At 51.5% G+C, this 23130-nt stretch overlaps 1 protein-coding gene across 1 annotated transcript in view; it reads left to right on the top strand.

Annotated features, from left to right (window-relative positions):
- Window positions 1–799: 799 nt before the first annotated feature.
- Window positions 800–23130, top strand: part of LOC140428014 (TLR adapter interacting with SLC15A4 on the lysosome-like) — a 33690-nt gene continuing 11359 nt past the window's right edge. The window contains exon 1 of the mRNA XM_072513962.1: window positions 800–857. The gene's annotated coding sequence lies outside the window, so the exon portion shown is untranslated. The remainder of the gene's footprint in view (window positions 858–23130) is intronic.

The following is a 23130-nucleotide window of genomic DNA, read 5'->3' as shown; positions in this document are numbered from 1 at the left end:
CGACCGGCTGAATTTGTGAACTTTTCCAGAACTGTACACTTTAAAAATGCTCACTTACATGTAAATAGTTTTTCACTACTCCCGCCGGACTCTTATTTTTAACAGGGGGTGAATGTGGTAGTCACCACTGTTTGTATATAGTACACATACGAGATGTAATACGGTAAGGCTCCTGCACTACAGGTATGGGGGTAGATCCCTGCCTGCTGGCTCCGCCCAGTAGGCGGAGTATAAATGTGTGTGCTCACTGAGCTGCAGCCATTTCGGCGGCAGCTGTAGGAGGCAACACATCTCTGCGTAATAAAGCCTCGATTACTCTCTACTCTCGGCTCGTCGTAATTGATAGCGCATCACATATAATATAACAGGGGGCTGTTTAGCACAGGGCTAAATCGCTGGCTTTGAAAGCTGACCAAGGCAGGCCAGCAGCAATGTTCAATTCCCGTAACAGCCTCCCCGAACAGGCGCCGGAATGTGGCGACTAGGGTCTTTCCACAGTAACTTCATTGAAGCCTACTTGTGACAATAAGCGATTTTCATTTTTTTCATTTTCATCGAAAAGTTCTTCAAATCATTTTTTGGCAATTCAAACATGTCAGATTAATTTTTTGTGTTGTTTTATGTACTAGCCATCTAATGTTACAGGGACTATTACACCAGCTTTAAAAATAAGTGTCTTGTTCACTATTTTCTCCTCAAGATGTTGCGTAAGGGAAATGAACATCAGTTGACGTTACTGATGACTTCCTCTTTGATCTGATATATTAAGATAACTAGGCTTTCAACTTCCTCTAATTGAGGAGTTTCTCTCTGTTGTACAGTAAATAATGAATGACATTTTTCTACTGCAACTGAAGGCAAGTATTTTGTTTTATTTTTTAAATCAAATTTAAGCCACTTAGTAAAATGCTACTTAAGTTTGCAGTTTGGAGATTTTTCTAAACAACTGAAAAGTACAGCGATATTAAACAAGATTTTAAGCTTAGGATGGGACTATGACAATAATTATGTGTCGCAAAAATGATCAAGTACATCAAAATATTAACAGTCATTTTTATCTGTGTACATGAACCATGAATATTTGGTAAAGTATTCATAACTGAAATTTCTGTCCTTCTGCACTTTAAGCAACTACTAAGCTCAATGTCATGAGATATCTGCCCTCTAAACCCATTCCGCAAGTTGCACCCTGTTAAGTTACAAGAGTTGATTCACATAGATACATAATACATTTTAGATAAAAGAAGTATACATTTGTTTCAGATTAGTTGTATGTGGTTTGTAGAATTCATTATTTAAGAGTATTTTAGTGGAGGTAATCTGTTTTTTCACATTGATTATCGAGCAGTGACAGTGCTGTTCCCATTCAGATAGTTAGGACTTTGATTCCAAATTCTTCTCATTGAACAATGTCTATAAATCTTTGGCTGGGATCTAGTTGAAGGACTTCCAGCCAAAGATTTACACACAAATCCACCTAACTTGCACATCTTTGGACTGTGGGAGCAAACCGAAGCACCCGGAGGAAACCCACGCAGACACAGGGAGAACGTGCAGACTCCACACAGACAGTGACCCAAACTGGGAATCGAACCTGGGACCCTGGAGCTGTGAAGCAATTGTGCTAACCGTGCCCCCATTATAAAATCTATTTAAAAATTAGTAGATTCATGATTTTCTTACAGATTGTAAATAACTTCTTCAGTATTCTTTTTAGTTCTCATTTTGTGGATACCATTTGGCTTCTGGCTAAACAGCCTATAAATACTTTAATGTCAAAGTTGGTATGGATTCATAGAATCCCTACAGTGCAGAAGGAGGCTATTTGACCCATTGAGTCTGCACCGACTCTCTGAAAGAGCCCCACCCTATCCCCATAACCCAGTAAACCCACCTAACCTTTTTGGATACTAAGGGGCAATCAGGCATGGCCAATCCACCTAACCTGCACATCTTTGGACTCTGGGAGGAAACCGGAGCACCCAGAACAAACCCACGCAGAAATGGGTAGAAAGTGCAGACTCCACACAGTCACCCGAAGCCAGAATTGAACCCGGATCCCTGGGGCTGTGAGGCAGCAATGCTAACGCCTGTGCCATTGTGTGTTTCCATTAGTTTGTCAGAGACATGTAATTAGGGATCTAAGACTTGTTGAAGGACTCCATTAAGAAATCAGTCAACAATAATTGTGGTAGCCATCTTATTTGGGATTGTTCAGCGGTCCCCACCATTAATTTGCAAAAGATGCTTTTGTTAAAAAAGACATATTTTGGAGACAGAAGGAGTAAGAGTGCTCCCCAGCTTCACAGGAATCATGATCAACCAATCCCATCCACAGTTTGGGTTTAGCTGAGGATCATTACCAATGAAGCAGGTAGCACAGCATTAGGTCTTCATTGGAGCAAGTTGCCTGTGGAGGTGTAACCAATAAATATGTTGATGACACCAAGGACTAATTTCCATCAATCCTCAGATCTCTCAAATCAGGCATATGCTGAAGGTGCCAAAGCTATCTCAAACCAAATTATTGGCTTTGCTGCCCAGGCAGAAACAAGTAACTTAAGCCAAATAATTGGAAAATTAGTTTTAATATGAAGTTACCTGTTGGGAATCAGATCAAAGTTCCAACATACTGGTGTATTGGCGAGCTGTAGCAAGCAGTAGATAAGGCACAGGGTTAATTTTTACATGTGCACTGATGACATCGAGCTCTACCTCATCAACGCCTCGCTCAACTCCACAGTTGCTAAATTATCAGGCTACGTACCTGACATCCAGTACTGAATTAGCATAAGTTTCCCCAATTAAATGTAGCCTTTGTTTTCGGTCCTCACTCCAAACTGTAATTCTTAGCTACTGACTCCATCCCTCTTCTCCCTGGTAACAGCCTGAAATTAAGCAAGTCTGCACTCAACCTTGATGTCATGTTTGATCCTGACATGAGCTTCTGATCTCATATTTATGCCATTACGGACTGTCTAGTTCTACATCCATAGCATTGCCCGACTTTGGTCTCAGCTCAGAGGCTGCTGAAGCCCTTGTTCATGCCTTTGTTATTTGTAGACTCAACTATTCCAACACTGGTCTCCCATACTTCAGCCCTTTGTCAGCTTTATGTTATTCAAACCTCGGCTGCCCATGCCTTAACTCACAGCAAGTCCTGTTTCCCCATCACCCTGTGCTTGCTACCTGCAGTGGTTCCCAGTCAAGCAAAGTCTCAATTTTAAAATTTGCATCCTTGTTTTCCAATTACTCAATGGACTTGCCCTTTCCTATCTCAGTAACTTACTCCAGCCCAGCTCTCCAAGATATCTGCACTCCTCTGATTTAAAAAAAAACATTTAATTTATTTTTATTTTATTTTCATAATAAATATTTTTATTAAAGTTTTCATTTTTACACTGTACGCGATATGGATGAAATGGTTATTATTTACAGTTTACACATTGTTCTCTTTCGGCACCCCCTCTCCACACCCCCTTTGCCCCCCCCACACTGCTCCCCCCTCCCCTTTTCTACTGCCTCCGGGTCCTATCTTAGGCCCTTCCCTTCACTGTAGATGGTTTGTTTTGGCATTTGTTTTGCTCTTATAGCTTAGTGAGTGGCCCTCTGATCCCCGTGTCGGTCTCTCCCTGGGTTCCCATTTGGTGTTTCCTTGGGTCTCTCCCCCAGGTCCACCCTGCTTCAGAACTTGTTCCAGTTCTGCAGGTATGTGAAGTACTCCCTTCTGCACTATTTCTCCAGTTAATCATTCTTTTTTTAAAATTATTTATTGTGATTTAAGCACCACTGTCAAGGTCAAGCATTTATTTCCAATCTCGAATTGCCCTTGAGAAGGTGATGGTGAGCTATCTTCTTGAACTGTTGCAGTTCATGTGGCGTAGGTACACCCACTGTGCTATTAGGGAGGGAGCTCTTGGTTTCTGATCAGCTGTTGCGCCCCCCCCCACCTCGTTGTTGTCTGATTTCTGTGGCCCTAGTGGTTCTCATGCATCCCCCCGGGCCCCTCCCCCCCGTTCTATCCATTGTTGGCTTCAAACAGGTCTTGGAACAGGCTGATGAATAGCCCCCATGCTTTGTGGAAGCCCTCGTCTGATCCTCGGATGGTGTATTTGATCTTATCCAGATGGAGAAATTCTGATTGGTCTGCCAGCCAGCCTGCCAGCCAGCTGTGGGTGGTGCTGCTGATTGCCAGGTGAGCAGGATTCTCAGGCGGACAATTGGAGAAGCAAATGCAAGGGCATCGGCCCTCTTCCCCATATGAAGTTCTGGCTGGTCCAGTACCCCGAAGACTGCCACTGTTGGGCACGGCTACACCCTCACCCCTACAACCTTCGACATCACCTCGAAGCAAGCTGTCCAGAACCCGACAGGTCTGGGGCAAGCTCAGAACATGTGGGTGAGGTGGGCCGGGCCGCCCTGGCACCGTTCACATTTTCCTCCACCTCCGGGAAGAACCTGCTCATTTGGGTTCTTGTCACATGTGCTCTGTGCACCACTTTGTGCAGGAGGACGTGGAGTTGGCCCTGTTCAGTGCTTTGCTCTAGTACCACCCTACGTCCGCCCCTAACTCTTCTTCCCATTTCTCTCTTGTTCCGTCCTCTGCAAAAGCCGTCCGTATATGTCCCCGCAGTTCCCTTTTTCCATACTGTCTGCATCCAGTAGCTCCTCCAACTTTGTGTCTCTCAGGGCTCTCGGGTACCTTGTCGTCTCCTTGCGGAGAAAGTTTTTGACTTGTGAATGTTGGAGTTTCTGTCCGCTCGATAGTTCCAGTCTCTCTGTCTAGGGTCGCAAGTCCGTTTGTTCCCTCGTGTAAAAGTCCCTGACCGCTAGCGTCCCTCCCCGTCCTGTCTCCACCTCTTAAAGGTGGTGTTTAACATGGCTACTGGGAACCTGTGGTTGCCACAGATGGGGGCCATGGTGGACACCTCAGTTAAAGCGAAGCGTTGTCTCATCTGGTTCCAGGTTCTTAGTGTTGCTACTACCAGTGGGCTGGATGTGTGTTTTGTCGGCAGGGATGGGAGCGCAGTCAGGGCGAGGGCTCGGAGGGTTGTTCCCATGAAGGCGGACTCCTTCCATTTTCGGTTCCCTCGCCGATCCCCTCACTGTCTTGGTCGTGGCTGCCCAGTGGTAGTATTGCAAGTTCGGGAAGCCAGGCCTCCCATGCTTCTTCTCCTATGGGTGTTGCCCTAGGGATTCTTGGATTTTCCACCTCCCCCACAAACAAATGGCGTAATCGTTTTGCATATTTGTGCATCAAGATTGGTATGCACCAAAGCCGGAAGAGGAACCTTGGCAGTACATTCATCTGGATCGTCTGCACCTTTCCCGCCAGGAAAATCAGGATTGCATCCCATCTCTGTCGATCCTGTTTAACTTCCTCTGCCAGACTGGTCAGTTCCACTTGTGGATCCGTGTCCAATCGTGGGCGATCTGGATCCCCAGGTAGCAAAATTTGTTTTGGGCTATTTTGAATGGGAGACCTTCCAGATCTGCTCCACCCCCATTTGGGTTCACTGGGAAAACTTCACTTTTCTCCCGGTTGAGTTTGTAGTTCAAGAAGGCTCCAAACTCTTCCAGGAGCTTCATGATTTCTTTCATGCCTTTTTGCGGGTCTGAGATGTAGAGGAGAAGATCATCCACATAGAGTGAGACTCTGTGCTCTTAGTCTCTTCTTTGGACACCCTTCCAATGCCTCGCATCCTGCAGGGCGATCGCCAGGAGTTCATTTGCCATGGCAAGCAGGAGCGGGAACAGGGGGCATCCATGTCTGGTGCATCTGTGCAACAGAGTATTCAGAGCTAGTGGTGTTGGTCTGTACGCTCACCTTGGGGCGTTGTACAGGAGTTTCACCCATGAGGTGAACCCTGTCCCTAGCCCAAACCGCTCGAGTACCTCAATGAGGTACTTCCATTCGACTCTGTAGAAGGACTTTCCTGCGTCCAGGGAGACGATCACCTCTGGTGTTCTCTCCCGGATGTGGTCAGTATCACATTCATCAGCCGTCTGATGTTTGCAATTAGCTGTTTACCCTTGGCAAAGCCTGTCTGGTCCTCTGTTACCACCTTGGTATGCAGTTCTCTAGTCTTCTGGCCAGGACTTCTGCGAATATTTTCGCGTCAATGTTGATCTGTGGATTGGCCCGAATGATCCACGTTCCTTCGGGTCTTTGTCTTTTTTGGGTATAAGTGATATGATAGGGACACTGTAGGGCACTATAGGGACTAGTTTAGCACAGAGGGGCTGGTTTAGCACAGTGGGCTAAACAGCTGGCTTGTAATGCAGAACAATGCCAGAGCGCGGGTTCAATTCCCGTACCGGCTTCCCCGAACAGGTGCCGGAATGTGGCGACTAAGGGCTTTTCAAAGTAACTTCATTGAAGCCTACTTGTGACGATAAGTGATTATTATTATTATTATGATGGCCTGTGTTAGTGTTGGAGGCAAGGTGCCCCTCACTATCGAGTTTCCTGCGATTTCTAAACACTCCACTATTCAGTTAACTCAACCCTGCTCTTTGGAAGACCCTCCCTGCACTTCAAGCTTCTCTACCTCACTATCCTCCTTGAAGATGATCCTTAAAATCTTTGCCCAAGCTTTTTCTCACCTGACCTAATATCTCCTTATGTGATTCTGTTTTGTTTTCTTTGTCTTATCCTTTGTTTTATAATGCTCTTGCGAAGTGTCTTGAGACATTTCATTACCTTAAAGGCACTAAGTTGAATTTGTTGTTGTAGTTTGTGAGCACATGTTTTTCAGTTCTTCAAATGGCAAGATTGCAAACTCTTAACTAGGAAGCTTCCTCCTGAAAGAAAAAGTGTTTAGCAATTTTATTTTTAGTTGCAGAGCCAGAAGAACTCTGGAACATTTGTAGCATTGCGACATCAGAATTCCTTTGATGCAACTTATCAAATTGATCCATTTGTTTCGGAACCAATGAAAATAAATATACAAACAGTGTCATGTGAGAGTACCTTTAAGAAATGGGTGTTTATAAATGGGTGTGTACATAAGTATCTGTAGTGAGAATATCGTTAAGAAATGGGTGTTTATTACTGCAGCGATGACAGAGAGTGGGTGGAGCTGGGCTGTCTGTCAGCTTTTTACCTTCGTTTTAGGCTGTTTGCTGCAGGGTGTGTTTTAGTTTCGTTTTCAGTGTTGGAGCTGAAGCCAGACCAAGCAGGTGTACTGCTGTTCTCTCTGCCATCAAAAGACTGTCTCTTGATCATTTGGTGAATTCAGAATTATAAATGTTTTCAGTAGTGACTTGAACCTGATGTGCTTCTGGTAAAAGGTGTCTTAAGTCGTATGGATGTGAAAAGGAAAGCTTAAAGGATTACTTAGAGTTGTAGTCTTTGGGGATTGTATTTGAATTAATGGTTGCTAAGATGTTCACTGTATATTTTAAAAAGGTTAACTTGAGTTCATAGAATAAACATTGCTTTGCTTTAAAAAATAATTTTCCATTTCTGCTGTACCACAGCTGTAGAGTGGGCCGTGTGCTCCCCATACCACAATCTATTAAAAGTTGTGAGTCAGGTGAACTCCATGATACACTTTGGGGTTCTCTGAACCCTGACCCATAACAACAGATCATCCAAGAAAATAATGCTTGGTTAAGAGATTTTAAATGCAGTGCCTGGTCAGGAAGTTTGGAAATTATATCTGCTCTGACAGTTTAGCAGTAATATTGGTAGAGAAGACTTGTTAATAACGTGGACAGAGAGAACCTAAAGCACAGGGAGGAAATAGAAATGGCAGAAAAATCATGGGCGTGATTTACCGTCCAGAATCGGGACGGGACGTAGCGATAGGTATGGGAGAGGCCTCTCCTCGGATTCCCAATGGTCGCTATGCCTCGTGAGTTTTCATTAGATCTCATGAGACATCATGTCTGAATCCTGTCCATAATGGGCAGGACCCAGTATCACAGAGCTAAAAGAGCTTATAAGCTCATTTAGCTATGTTGCCGTCACATTGAACAGCCACCCGGCATCCACTGGCCTCGCCGAGGAAACCCCAGCCGGGTACCATTCAGCACTTATCCCCTCAAAGGGGGACCAGGAGGAATGACATTTGGGGGAGGAAAGAGGGGGGAGACAACTGCAGTGCTCCTGCCAGCCTCGCAGTGCCACCTGGGCAGGCACCAGGGTGGCACTCCCAGGCCTCGCCGAGGAGACCCCAACCAGCGGCATTCAGCACGTCCCCACAATCAGGACCAGGCGGAATGGCACCTGGGTGAGGGGAGGAGAGGGAGAGGAAGGGGGAGAAGGCATCTACTGGCCTCGCCGAGGAAGCCGCAGCCTGGCACCATTCAACACGTCCCCACAAATGAGGACCAGGCGGAACGGCACTTGGGAGGAGGGGGGATGGGGGCAGGAAGGAGGGGGGGGAGGGGGAGGGGTAGGGGAGGTCTCCCAGGCGATCGGAGGTCTCCGTGTGGTTGGCCTCTGGGCATGCTGGAACACTGGCAATGCTGGTACCACCTGGAAGCCATGGCAGTGCCACCCTGGGAGTGCCACCCTGCCAGGTGGCACTCCGAGGCTGGCAGGAGCACTGCCAGGGTACCAGGCTGACAGTGCCTAGGTGCCAAGCTGGCATTTTGCCCACGCAGGGGATCAGGCCTGGGGAGTCCTGCTGCTATGTGGTGGGGTGCAGTGGGGAGGTGGGGCTCCAGGACCCCACGACAGGTGAACTGGGGCACAGGTGGTCCGGTGTCGCATTTGGTGGGGGGAGGGGTTGAGTGATCGTGGCACCATCTCTTCCAACACTGAGGAGCTGCGCTCGTCAGAGCTCCTCAGTGCAGGATGTACGGCCTCTGTGGGGCGTTCCCCGCAGGGAGCGGACAATCTGGAGTGCCGATAGATAGCGCAAACGGACTCTTTTCTTCAGATAAATCATGCCTGAGATCTAACGAGCTTTTAGAACATAGAACATAGGACATAGAACATAGAACAGTACAGCACAGTACAGGCCCTTCAGCCCACGATGTTGTGCCGACCATTTATCCTAATCTAAGTTCAACCTAACCTACACCCTTCAATTTACTGCTGTCCATGTGCCTGTCTAAGAGTCGCTTAAATGTCCCTAATGACTCTTACTCCACCACCTCTGCTGGCAGTGTATTCCACACACCCACCACTCTCTGCGTAAAGAACCTACCTCTGACATCTCCCCTAAATCTTCCTCCAATCACCTTAAAACTATGTCCCCTTGTGACAGCCATTTCCATCCTGGGGAAAAGTCTCTGGCTATTTACTCTATCCATGCCTCTCATCACCTTGTACACCTCTATCAAGTCACCTCTCTGCCTTCTTCGCTCCAGTGAGAAAAGCCCTAGCTCACTCAAGCTTTCTTCATAAGACATGCCCTCCAGTCCAGGCAGAATCCTGGTAAATCTCCTCTGTACCCTCTCCAAAACATCCACATCCTCCCTATAATGAGGCGACCAGAACTGGACACAATATTCCAAGTGTGGTCTAACTTTTGCGAGATGTCGTGCTCTGGATCACGCGCACAACGGCGGGACGGAGACTTGCAGCATTTAGTGAGTTTAAAAGCTCATTTAACTCTGACTTCGCCAGATTAAACCAGCTCCCCTGATCTACCGGCCCTGCCGAGAAGACCTTAGCCGGTCACCGTTCAGCACTGGTCCCCACAAATGGGGACCAGGCAGAACGGCACTTCGGGGGGTCTCCCAGGTGATTGGATGTCCCCAGGTGGTTGGTATCTGAGCAGAATTGTACCCTGACACTGCTGATGCCACCAACATACCAGAGCGTTGCCAGCCTGGCACCCTGGCAGTGCCACCTGGGCACCCTTCTGTTCCACCCAGGTGCCACCCTCACAATGCCAGAGTGCCCAGGGGCACTTTCAGGGGCACTACCAGGGAACCAGGCTGGTGATGCCTGGATGACATTTGGCCTGCGCTGGGGATATGGTCTGGGGGTGCGCTGCTCATATGAGGTGGGGTGTGGGGGGCTCGATGGACCCCCCAACAGTTGAGTTGGGGTGTTGGTGGAGGGGGTCCAGGGGGTCCAGTTGGAAGGTCGAGAGATCAGGGTGCCATTTTTAAATGGCACCCCAATTTCTTCCTGCACTGGCGAGCAGAGTTTCTCAGTGCAGGAATTGCAGCTAAGTGTGACCCCGGCAGGGTGTTCCCAGCTGAGGCCCGATAAAAGGAGTGCTGTTAGATAGCGGGGGCAGGATTTTTCCTTCTGGGGACTAAGTTCCCACGCCCGCCGGAAAACGGGCGAGAATCACTCCAGACTTTTTCCTCGAGGGTCCGGGATGATTCTCCGTTTTCCAGGGGGCCAGCAGAGCCCCGGCGTGCGTCCCTGGCTGCCGACGGGGCCCTGCTAGCCAGACCACGCCACCGCGCATGCGCACGGCGGCCGCAAGCGGTCCGTGCATGCACGTGGCGGCCTACCTCAGCGCGGGTGCCGCCGACATGGCGGAGCCGCACAGCAGGCCCGCACGGAGGAAGGTAGGTCCCTCCCAGATTGCGATGGCCCGCTGATCGGTGGCCCTCGATCGCGGGCCTGGCCACCGCTGAGCCCCCCACCGTCCACCAGGACCACCACCGACGCCGCGGGTCCCAGCTCCTGCCAGGTGGTACCACGTGTAAACCATGCAGTTGGGAGTTCGGCCGGTTGACCCCGGAGAATCGCCGCCCCGACCAGCGCCACATCGACCGCGCGTGGGACTGGTGGGTCCACGGAGAATTGCAGACACTCCGTCGCGCCGGATTTCCGGCATGAATGGCTATTCTCCGCCCATGCGCCGGCACGATTCCGTCGCTAAGGGTCAGAGTGCTTTGCCAGCACTTGAACGACACCTCAATTCCTGCCCAGAACGGACTCTGTTTTTTTGTTGGTTAGATCGTGCCCTGTGACTAAGAGATTGCCAACAACTGAAATCATGCTTTACATTTCCTTATTGCTAATAACTGTGGCATAGTGCTAGCTTTTCTTGATGGAAGGTTATTCATGTGCTGTTACTTTAGCCAATATAGATTAAACAAGGCAAGGTATGCTAGATAAATTTAATTGACTTCTTCAGTTAAATTATCTTAATTGTTCACAGAGGATCTCGCAATCAATGCCCTAAAGTAGAGTATCCATTGCATGTTGACCCATTTAGTAGCATCAACTTTCTGAATTAGAAGGCTTGGTTTCAGATCCTTTTCCATGTCTGAAACAGATAATCTTGACGTATCCTCTGTATTGTATCTAAGAAACCATGTTTTACTGGAGCTGCTATCTGACAGGAGCCATACTAACCTTGTATGACATCAATTTATCCAAATAGATGTAAAACATTGTGGTATATTTCATAGAAAAATGTAAAGTTCCCCACATATCTTGGCCAACATTCCTCCTTCAACCACCAACATCAAAACAGAAAACTGGCCTTAATCTTGTTGATGTTCTAAGGCCTTATTATTTGCGAAAATAGCTCAAACATTTATTTGTGTATTGAAACTACACTTTAAAAAGTATTTTTTTTTGGAAATTAATTATTATTTGGTAACATTTCTGAGAATTAGGGTAAGGTTCTGTACAAGAGCAATATTTTTCTTTTCTAATCAACCAGGAAAGGAAATTGTGCAAAATAATTGTAGCTTCCTCCTCCATGCTGTATAAAACTACCATCAAGTTGGGCTTTACTTTCAACTAAATGAGGAATGCCTTTGTGTCACATCGTATAGGATTTCAATAACCTGTGCCAGGTCAATATGAGGGCAATCTTAACCCTCGACAATAAGAATCACATGATTGCCACTCGCTCCACTCCTTTTAAAAAAAAAAATCTTTTTATTGGCATTCCTCATATTTATAAACAGTTGTATACATACACATCACATTTTTCTCGCCTGCGCTAATTTCCTTTATTATACAGAGGTTTAGTTTGTCCTTCGTTTAACTGACCCTACATGCCTTTCATTGCCCTCTGGATCGGTCTATGGTTCCTCCCCCCCCCAACCCCCGCCCCCCCCCCCCCGGCTTCGGCTGTGCTTTTATTTTATTTTCTGGACAGAGTGGAATCATCTCTCGTGGTTTCCCTGCCTTCCTTCTGCCTCCCCCCGCCCCCCCTGCCCAGGTTGCGCAGTCTTTTGGTAACTCATCTATCTTGGTGTTTTAATAATAATTTTAAAAAGTTCTTATTAGGTTACTCCTCATTGTTGGCCTCAAACAGGTTTTGGAACAGACCGACAAACTGCCCCCAAGTATCCAGGAAGCCTTCCTCTGACCCTCGGGTGGCGTACTTAATCTTCTCCAGGTGGAGAAATTCCGAAAGGTCAGCGAGCCAGTCTGCAGCTGTGGGTGGTGCTGCCGATCGCCAGCCGAGCAGGATTCTCCGGCGTGCAATTAGGGAAGCGAAAGCAAGGGCGTTGGCCCCCTTCCTCATGTGTAGCTCTGGCTGCTCCGATACCCCGAAGATTGGCACTATTGGGCATGGCTTCACTCTCACCCCCACAACCTTGGACATTGCCTCGGAGAAGGCTGTCCAGAACCCAGCAAGCTTGGGGCAAGCCCAAAACATGACTCATTCCACTCTTGAGAAACCTCATTGGTTAGTCAGCTACTCTGGCCAGTATCAGGCGCCCATGTAGACCCTTCATCATAATTTAACACCATTACATAAAAGTCTGAACATAACGGTGACTGGATCAAATATTAACTGTAGAATAAAGCTTATCTTTATCCTTATATCTGTAGTTCCAGACTTTTTATTGCCGAAAGTCAAACACGTAACGAAGGAGGAACATGCTGATAATAATTGTTATCTTTACTTTGTACGAATATATTGGTTATGATATCGTATTTTTTGTGAACATATGGGGTGACATTCTCCGACCCCCCGCCGGGTCGGAGTATCGCCGGGGGGTGGCGTGAATCCCCCCCCCCCCCCCCCCCCCCCGCCGGCTGCCAAATTCTCCGGCGCCGGGGATTTGGCGGGGTCGGGAATCGCGCCATGCCGGTCGGTGGCCGCTAGCAGCGCCCCCCACCCCCCGGCGATTCTCCGGCCTGTGATGGGCCGAGTGGCCGCCCGTTTTCGGCCGGTCCCGCCAGTGTAAATTGGAGTAGGTACTTACCGGCGGGACCAGGCTGCGCGGGCGGCCTCCGAGGTCCTCGGGGAGGGTGCAGGGGGAGCTGGCCCCGTAAGGTGCCCCCACGGTGGCCTGGCCCGCGATCGGGGCCCACCGATCTGCGGGCGGGTCTGCGCCGTGGGGGCACTCTATTCTTCCGCATCGGCCGCTGTGGTCGTCCGCCATGGCCGACGTGGAGAAGAACCCCCCTGCGCATACGCTGGGATGGCGCCAGCCCACGTTGCCGCTCCCGTGCATGCGCCAACTACGCCGGCCGGCGGAGGCCCTTCGGCGCCAAGCCCCTTCCCTGCCGGCCGGCGCAGTGCAAACCACTCCGGCGCCGGCCTAGCCCCTGAAGGTGTGGAGGATTCCGCACCTTTGGGGCGGCCCGGCGCCGGAGTGGTTCACGCCACTCCTCGGCGCCAGAGTTGCCCGCCCTGCAGATTCCCGCAGAATCCCGCCCACGTTTTTTAATCATATCTTGAAACACCACTTTTTTCCCTTTGGGGAATAGTCTGGGGCATGACTCCAGAGCTGATTATTATCCCGTTGAACCACGTAATGAGTGCTTCTTCTGTGGCCAACAAGCCCTGGTATTGCACTTGAACCCACATCTTCTGATCTCGAGATCAGCTCGCTACCACGGTGCCGCAGGATCTACTTCCTCACATACTCATTGGTATTAAAGTTTAGGAAGCTGAGTCCTTGCCTCATCCGGCATCAAAGTTTCCCGTCCTTTATTTATTAGAAATAACTTGGGCAGAAATCTCCGGTGGCCGACATCGGAATCGGGGAAAAGCAATTGGTCGGAGAATTGCGCATGAGCCGAACATGGAGGCCGGCACCGGGTGCCTGACGGAATGCCATGCTCAGGTGCCTCGACAGAGGCATGAATGCATTCTACTCCGCATGTACAGTAATCATCGTTGGCATATCATAAACTGGCCCATTCCGGTATTCTCCGGGGCACCCGCGATGCTCTACCTCCACCAGGAGGTTCATTTGTGGTTTTAAAAATCCGGACACAGACATAATGGCTGCTGAGGGAGAGAGCTGAGGTAGGACGTGTTCCCAGAGTTGCGACCGTGAGCTGCCGGTCCTGCTGCTGGCATAGCTGGCTGGGGCAGGGGGGCACCTGCCAGGAGGAGTAGTGGGAGTGACCAGGGAAATTGCCATGGAGTCGGGGTAACCCCTGGGACCGGGGTGTCAAGGCATGGACCACTATTACCACGGTCTGCAAGGTAGCCATCCTGCTGTGCACCCCACTGACAGCCCACATGGGCCGTTGTTGTGTAGAGTGACACTGGCCATATGGGTGCACCCAGTCCCCACTCCCACACCCCTCCACCCACAACCGGGCACACCCATTGGCAGGGTATCACGCGGCCCATCCAAGGGCAACGCCCATGGTAGGCCCGACAGGAGAGAGGTGGATGGGGCCACATAGCATACCTCTGGCATAGGTAGCTTCAGCCCCAATACCCTGGCTGGCAGGGAAGGGTGTCGGGGCTAGAGGCCCCCCCGTGGCGACGGGGATAGAGGTGCGGTGTGGAGGGCAGAGTGCCAGAGGGAACAGCTGGGGTGGGTGTAGGTGTGGTATGGGTTAGAGGGCAGGGGAGGAGGTGGCCATGCCAGGGCAGGGGCTGAAGTGCAGGCTGGAGCCATCTTGTAGCCCGTTGGACTTGGCTGGGCATGGTAGTATGCACCATGCTAACAGACAATGGATTTCGGAATGCAACCAGGAATGGTTGCCATCATCCTAGCTGCCACAACCGTCTGGGGGTGCACTGAGGCTCTATGCGCAGGAGCTGCTGGGGGAGGACCCTGCAGCAGCGAAGCCTGCCCCAGACGATCAGAAGCTGGCCAGTGAGGATGGAGAAATGGCTACCCAAGAAGCCAAGGAGGAGGGGGGAAGGAGACGCCGCATTAGGCCTCGTGTGTATCAGCAGCGCCTGTCCTTCGAGCACCTGCCAGACTGGGCATGTCATCGAAACTCCGGCTGAGCAGGGGTACCTTGCAGCTTATCTGCCTGATTATGGCGAACTTGGAACCACGGGGATATGGGGGAGAACACCCGCTCCTGGTGGCCGTCAAAGTGATGGTGGCCCTGAACCTTTTGACTAGGTCCTTCCAGGCACTGAATGGGGACCTGTCTGGAATCTCGCAGACCTCGGTGAACAGATGCATCCGTGCCATTACGGAGGCCCTGTATAACCCCTCGGCATAATATGTCAGCTTCAATGTTGACCAAGCCCACCAGAATGCCCGGGCAGCTGGGTACACCACCATCGCTGAGGTGCCTCAGGTTTAGGGGTGATAGACAGGATGCATGTCTCCCTATCAGCAAGAGCTCATGAGGGGGTGTTCTTCACAAACTGAAAGGGGTTCCACTCCATGAACGTGCAATTGATGTGTGACCACGAGATGCACATCATGCATGCCGTGCCCGATACGTATGCACAACACCTTCATCCTGGCACACTTGACGGTTCCCGACACCTTGAAAGGTCCACCATGTTCTGCCTGCTGCACATCGGATGCGGCACAGACGTTGCGGGGGGAGGGTCCGAGGCGCTGTGATGTTCCGGCACTTCCCCTATGGGGGTCACCGGCATGGCCCCATCACCACCTCCTCCCTCGGGGTGACCGATGGCCCTCGGGCTACTCCTTGGAACAGGGGTGTAGCTGGATCGAGCTCTGGGGACTCCCCTGCCACCTGCACTGCCAGTCCTGGAGGCCATCTCTCGTCCCGGCCAGGGTCTCGATGCTCACAGCCGTGGAGCACAGGGACTGGGCTACGTTCCTCTTGCACTGTGCCACATCCCTCTGTTCCTGGCTCAGGTCTGCCAGTGGCTCAGATCAGCCAGCGCCTGGGCAATGCTGTCGACGCCAGAGGCCATGACCCATTGTGACTGGCCAAGCTCTGGAGTGCCGCTGTGATGTCATGACCCGTTGTGACAGGGCAGCCCTGTCCTGGGCATCAGCCACTGCCCACACAGAGTGCCTCAGGCCTTGGATATCGACTCATGGCCAATACCTGTCCCAGCAAGGCCTCCACCGCAGGTACAGTAGCACAGTGGTTTGCACAGTTGCTTCACAGCACCAGGGTCTTGGATTCGATTCCTGCTTGGGCCACTGTCTGTGCCGAGTCTCCCCGTGTCTGTGTGGGTTTCCCAAAAGACGTGCTTGTTAGATGAATTGGACATTCTGAATTCTCCCTCAGTGTCCCCAGACAGGCGCTGGAGTGTGGCAACTGGGAGATTTTCACAGTAACTTCTTGTATTGTTAATGTAAGCCTACTTGTGAAACTAATAAAGATTATTATTATTATCAGATGCCAACTGTGTGGTGTTGGCCTGGGTAACACACATTGTCGGCACCGCCTCCTGATCTTGCAGGCGGTTAGACTCCTCCAACCCCTCATGTAGGGGAGATGGGGTGCAGGGTGGGAGTGGTGTGGGGTGGAGGTGGAGTGCTGGAGTAGGGGTGAGTAGGGTGGGGGTGGGGTGCTGGGGTGGGCCTGGTGTGGGGTGGAGGTGGAGTGCTGGGGTGGGCCTGGTGTGGGGTGCTAGGGTAGGGGTGGTGTGGGGTGGAGGTGGAGTGCTGGGGTAGGGGTGAGTAGGGTGGGGGTGGGGTGCTGGGGTGGGCCTGGTGTGGGGTGGAGGTGGAGTGCTGGGGTGGGCCTGGTGTGGGGTGCTAGGGTAGGGGTGGTGTGGGGTGGAGGTGGGGTGCTTGGGTGGGGGGGCGGGGTGCTGGTGTGGGAGTGGGTGTGGTGTGGTGTGGAGGACAGAAAATGCACAGTGTTAGGTAGTTGGTCGCAGGCAGCACATGGTGTGGGCAGCTGGTGTCCTTTGTGAACAGGGTATCTGGCTGTTGGGGCTGTATGAGTGCTGGCATGTGGTGCAGGGTGAGGAGTGAGCAGACTGCTGGCAGATGGGGTTCAGTCGTCCTCCGGGATGGGGGGGTGTTACGGGTGCCTGGGACGCGGTTTGGTGCTAGGAGCATGGTGATGGCAACTGACCCGAAGAAGGTCATGTAGTTTTTTCCTGCACTGCTGGCCAGTCTTGGCGATGGAGCCCACGGCACTCACAACTTCTGCCACCTGCGTCCAGGCCTGGTGTACGGCGACGGGTGACAGCCTCCCTCCCACCCCGGGGAACAGGGTGCCCTGCCTCTCCTCCACCGCATCCAGCAGGGTCACAAACTCCACATCTGCGAACCAGGGTGCCGCTCTTTGTGCTGCCATCTTGTTGGCTGGAATGAGTGTATGTGGGGAGTAGAGTCCTTATATGCGCTGCAGTTGTCAGCCTCTCGACTGCCAATCCTCACTCCGGCGAATTGGACATAGTTTTTCAATGGAATCGTTCATGCCCAACCTTTTCTGATGCTAGCCCATTCACGGATCGTGAATTGCTCCAGGACTGGCACCGCTTCCATAGTCGTAGAACACCACTGATTCGGTGTCAGCACTTCAGTCTCTGAAACAGAATTCGGCCCCTTATCTCTGGGATGGGAGTAGCTGGGGAATTTGGCTGAGGCAGTAAAGCCTGTAGTATAGGTGTCCTAAGGTGTGTGCAGGAAGGACAGAAACCTCCTCTAGAGCAAAAGGGCTATCATGGATTACTCAGGAGAAACCACAGAATACCTTTGTTGTTTATTTTGCCTTAAGAATACTTCCATGGACTTCCGGGTGCGGCTATGCAGAGCTAGGTCGCATATTCGGTAGCTCCTGCTTGGAACGGACTTTTGGGCTCGTTACAGGGCCCCCACGGCATTTGTTTGCCATTTCCCGGTGTGGGAAGAAGGCTGCAGCATTCCCCCGACAGTGTCCCCCAGGAAGGGTATGTCTCTTGGTTCCCAGACACGGCGGAAACAGTAAAAGATTTGGCTGCAACTGCAGGATAAACAGGGCCTCTTCCAGCATGCAGGCGGGGGAAGGGCAAGCTTAAAGCTGCAAGCTGACCTGAGGGCCTGTATCAAAGGTGAATTCTAGCAGCAGAGGGAACAACTGTGAAAAGATCTCATCAAGGCCACTGAAGGGACTTCCGGTTGCGGTGATGCCTAGCTAGCCGCACGCTTCGGCGGCTCCAGCTCCGACGGACCTTCGGGCTCTTTTAAGAGCACCAACGGGGAATTTTTCGACGACGCAACCCGGTGTGGGGTGTGTGAGAAGGGAGTCCCCCCCAAACGAAGAAGGACCGGTGGCGGCGGCTGCAGCACGAGGAATCGTCGACCAAAGGGTCAGAAAGAGAGAAGTACAAGATGGTGGCGGAGAAAGCGCAGGCGACATGGGGGCCTGAGCAGGATGAAATCGTGAGACGGTGCATGGAGCTGCTGAAGAGGGAGGTGCTGACCCCGATGCTACAGGCAATTGAGGGGCTCAAGGAGACATTAAAGACCCAGGAGACTGAGCTCCGCGTGGTGGAGCAGAAGGTGACAGATATTGAGGACGAGATCCTGGGCCTGGCGGTTAAGACTCAGACGCACGAGGCACTTCATAAAAAGTGTACTGAAAGAATCGAGGCCCTAGAAAACGGAGCGCGAAGGAAGAACCTTCGGATACTAGGTCTCCCTGAGGGTGTGGAAGGAGTGGACTGTGGAGAGTACGCAAGTAAGATGCTGAGCTCACTGATGGGTGCTGAGGCCCCTGCGGGCCCCATGGAGGTGGAGTGGGCTAATCGGATTCCGGCGAGAAGACCAAAAGCGGGAGAACCACCGAGGGCGATAATCGTGCGATTTTACCGCCTTAAGGTCAGAGAAGAGGTCCTGAGATGGGCTAAAAAGGTGCGGAGTAGCAGATGGGAGAATGCTGTGGTACGGATATACCAGGATTGGAGTGCGGAGGTGGCGAGAAGGAGGGCGAGCTTCAACCGAGCCAAAGAGGTGTTGCATAAAAGGAAGGTGAAGTTTGGGATGCTGCAGCCGGCAAGACTATGGGTCACGTATCAGGAGAGACACTATTATTTCGAGACGGCGGAGGAAGCATGGTCCTTCATCAAAGAAGAGAAATTGGACCGGAACTGAGGGACTGATGCTGCAGGAAATGTTATTGTTATTGTTTTTGTTAATATTAAGGTGGAAGTTAATTGAGAAGTAAACAGGGAAGGGGGAGACATTGGGGAAATGTGTGCACCGGTGAGGGGGGAAAGACGGGACATAGTCGGAGAATGGGGAAGGAGAGGGGGAGGGGAAAGGGAGCTGCGCCAGGAGAGGCGGGTCAGGTAAAGGGATGTTCCCGCGCCAGAAAGAATAAGGCGGGAAAACAGGCGCAAGGCGGATGGGAGTTCCCCCACACGGGGGGGGGGGGGGGTCGAGGAGTGAGCAGGAGTCAGTTGAAGTCAGCTGACTTACGGAAGTGATATGGGGGGAGCAATCATGCTAGATAGGGATCTAGATGGGGGGGGGGGGGAGGGGGGGTACACCTGGGTTGCTGCTGCGGAAATCCAAAAGGAAATGGCTAAAGAGTGGGTGGGCGGGGATGGTGAGCGACGCTGGGGGAGTGAGTGGGAGCGCGGAGGCGGGATATGGGACTGGCCTAGAGAAGGTAATGGCTAGTCGACACGTGAGGGGGGCAGGTATCCCCCTAGTGAGGCTGATCACGTGGAACGTGAGAGGCCTGAACGGACCGATAAAAAGGGCCCGAGTGCTCGCGCATTTGAAAGGACTAAGGGCAGACGTGGTTATGCTCCAAGAGACGCACCTAAAGGTGGCGGACCAAGTCAGGCTAAGGAAAGGATGGGTAGGACAGGTGTTCCACTCAGGACTGGACGCAAAGAACAGAGGGATGGCCATCTTGGTGGGGAAATGGGTAGCATTTGAAGCAAAGAACATCGTAGCAGATAGCGGAGGTAGATATGTAATGGTGAGTGGTAGGCTGGAGGGAATGGAGGTCGTGTTGGTTAATGTGTATGCCCCAAATTGGGACAATGCGGGATTCATGAGACGGATGCTGGGGCGTATACCGGACCTGGAGGCAGGAAACTTGATTTTAGGAGGGGACTTTAATACGGTGCTGGACCCGGGGCTAGATAGATCCAGCTCAAGGACCGGAAGAAGGCCGGCAGCGGCCAAGGTCCTTAAGGGGTTTATGGACCAAATGGGGGCAGTGGATCCATGGCGATTTCTTAGACCTAGGGCAAGGGAGTTTTACTTCTTCTCCCATGTCCATAAAGTGTACTCCCGGATAGATTTTTTTGTGTTTGGAAGGTCGTTGATCTCTAGGGTGGAAGAAGCTGAGTACTCAGCCATAGCGGTTTCGGATCATGCCCCACATTGGGTGGACCTGGAAGTAGGAGAGGACAGGGAGCAGAGAACACTCTGGCGATTAGATGTGGGACTGATGGCGGATGAGGGAGTGTGTGCAAGAGTGCGGGGGTGTATTGAGAGATACCTGGAGGTCAATGACGACGGCGAGGTCCCTGTGGGAGTGGTCTGGGAAGCATTAAAAGCGGTGGTCAGAGGAGAGCTGATCTCTATTGGGGCCCACAAAAGGAAAACAGAGGCCAAGGAAAGGGAAAGATTACTGGGGGAGATTTTAAGGGTGGACAGGGAATTTGCAGAGACCCCGGAGGAGGAATTGTACAGGGAGAGGAGACGACTCCAGACGGAGTTTGACCTTCTGACCACCAGAAAGGCGGAGGTACTGTGGAGGAAGGCACAGGGGAGGAGATATGAATATGGGGAAAAGGCTAGTCGCTTGTTGGCGCATCAATTGCGAAAGAGGGCAGCAGCGAGGGAGATAGGAGGAATTAGAGACGAAAGGGGAGACACGGTGCGAAGGGCAGGAAAGATAAATGAGGTGTTCAAGACCTTCTATGAGGAACTGTATAGGTCTCAACCCCCAGAGGGAGAGGAGGGGATGCGGCAGTTCCTGGACCAATTGAGGTTCCCGAAAGTGGAGGAGCAGGAGGTGGCAGGCCTGGGGGCGCCGATTGAGGTGGACGAGGTCATTAAGGGACTGGGAAGCATGCAAGCAGGGAAGGCCCCGGGGCCAGACGGGTTCCCGGTGGAATATTACAGAAAATATGTGGACTTGTTGGCCCCGTTGATGGCGAGGACGTTTAATGAGGCCAGGGAAGGGGGGACTCTACCCCCGACGATGTCGGAGGCGACGATATCGCTAATTTTGAAGAGGGACAAAGATCCGTTGCAGTGCGGGTCCTATAGACCTATTTCACTATTGAATGTGGACGCCAAATTGCTGGCAAAGGTACTGTCATCGAGGATAGAGGACTGTGTCCCGGGGGTGGTGCACGAAGACCAGACAGGGTTCGTAAAAGGGAGACAACTGAATGTTAACGTGCGACGACTATTAGGGGTGATAATGATGCCCCCAGTGGAGGGGGAGGCAGAGATAGTGGCGGCAATGGACGCAGAGAAGGCATTTGATAGGGTGGAGTGGGAGTATTTATGGGAAGTGTTAAGGAGGTTTGGGTTTGGGAACGGGTTTATTAGCTGGGTTAGACTTCTTTATGGGGCTCCAACGGCAAGCGTAGTTACAGGTCGACATAGATCGGAGTATTTCCGATTATATAGGGGAACAAGACAGGGATGCCCGCTGTCTCCATTGTTGTTCACGTTGGCAATTGAACCTCTGGCCATGGCGCTGAGAGACTCCAGGAAATGGAGAGGAGTGATTAGGGGGGGAGAAGAACACCGAGTCTCGTTATACGCAGATGACCTATTGTTATACGTGTCGGACCCAGCGGGGGGGATGATAGAGGTTATGCGAATTTTGAGGGGGTTCGGGGAATTCTCGGGGTATAGGCTAAACATGGGGAAGAGTGAATTATTTGTGATACATCCAGGGGACCAGAGTAGAGAGATAGAAGGCTTACCGCTAAGGAAAGTGGAAAGAAACTTCCGATACCTGGGGATTCAGATCGCTAGGAGTTGGGGAACCTTGCACAGACTTAATCTGACACGGCTGGTAGAACAAATGGAGGAGGACTTCAAGAGGTGGGACATGCAGCCTCTATCGCTGGCGGGCAGGGTGCAAGCAATTAAGATGATGGTCCTCCCGAGGTTCTTATTTGTATTTCAATGTCTCCCTATACTAATCACCAAGACCTTTTTTAATAAAATAGATAGGAGCATCACGAGCTTCGTGTGGGCAGGGAAAGTTCCGAGAGTAAGGAGTGGGTTCCTTCAGCGTAGTAGGGACAGAGGAGGACTGGCACTACCGAACTTGGGTGATTACTATTGGGCCGCCAATGTGGCAATGATACGTAGATGGATGATGGAGGGTGAGGGAGCGGCGTGGAAAAGACTGGAGAGAAAGTCCTGTAAAGGGACGAGTTTAGAGGCGCTGGTGACGGCGCCGCTACCGTTCTCACCTAAAAAGTTTACCACGAACCCGGTGGTGGCGGCAACACTGAATATCTGGGGACAGTGGAGGCGACAGAGAGGGGTGCGGGGAGCCCTGGTGGGGTCCCCTATCAGGAACAACCATAGGTTCGCCCCAGGAAGAATGGATGGAGGATTTCAGAGCTGGTACCAGTTGGGAATTAGGAAGGTGGGAGATTTATTTATAGATGGGACTTTTGCGAGCTTGGGAGCATTGGAGGAAAAGTATAAGTTGCCCCGGGGAAATTTCTTGCGATATATGCAGGTGAGGGCGTTTACTAGACAACAGGTGAGGGAATTTCCGTTGCTCCCGACACAGGGGATACAGGACAGGGTGCTTTCAGGGGTGTGGGTCGGAGAGGGCAAGGTGTCAGAGATTTATAGAGAGATGAGGGAAGAGGGGGAGGAGTCGGTGGGCGAACTAAAAGGAAAGTGGGAAGAAGAATTAGGGGAGGAGATAGAGGAGGGTATGTGGGCTGATGCCCTAAGCAGGGTAAATTCCTCTTCCTCATGCGCCAGGCTTAGCCTGATTCAATTTAAGGTGCTACATAGAGCACACATAACGGGGGCAAGATTGAGCAGGTTCTTTGGAGTGGAGGACAAATGTGGAAGGTGTGGCGGGAGCCCGGCAAACCACACACATATGTTTTGGGCGTGCCCGGCACTGGAAGGGTATTGGAAGGGAGTGACGGG

The sequence above is a fragment of the Scyliorhinus torazame genome, chromosome 8 (assembly GCF_047496885.1).
Source record: "Scyliorhinus torazame isolate Kashiwa2021f chromosome 8, sScyTor2.1, whole genome shotgun sequence".
Classification (NCBI taxonomy): Eukaryota; Metazoa; Chordata; class Chondrichthyes; order Carcharhiniformes; family Scyliorhinidae; genus Scyliorhinus; species Scyliorhinus torazame.
The sequence above is the reverse complement of the archived record's forward strand: the minus strand, read 5'-3'. Positions and strand labels throughout refer to the sequence as shown.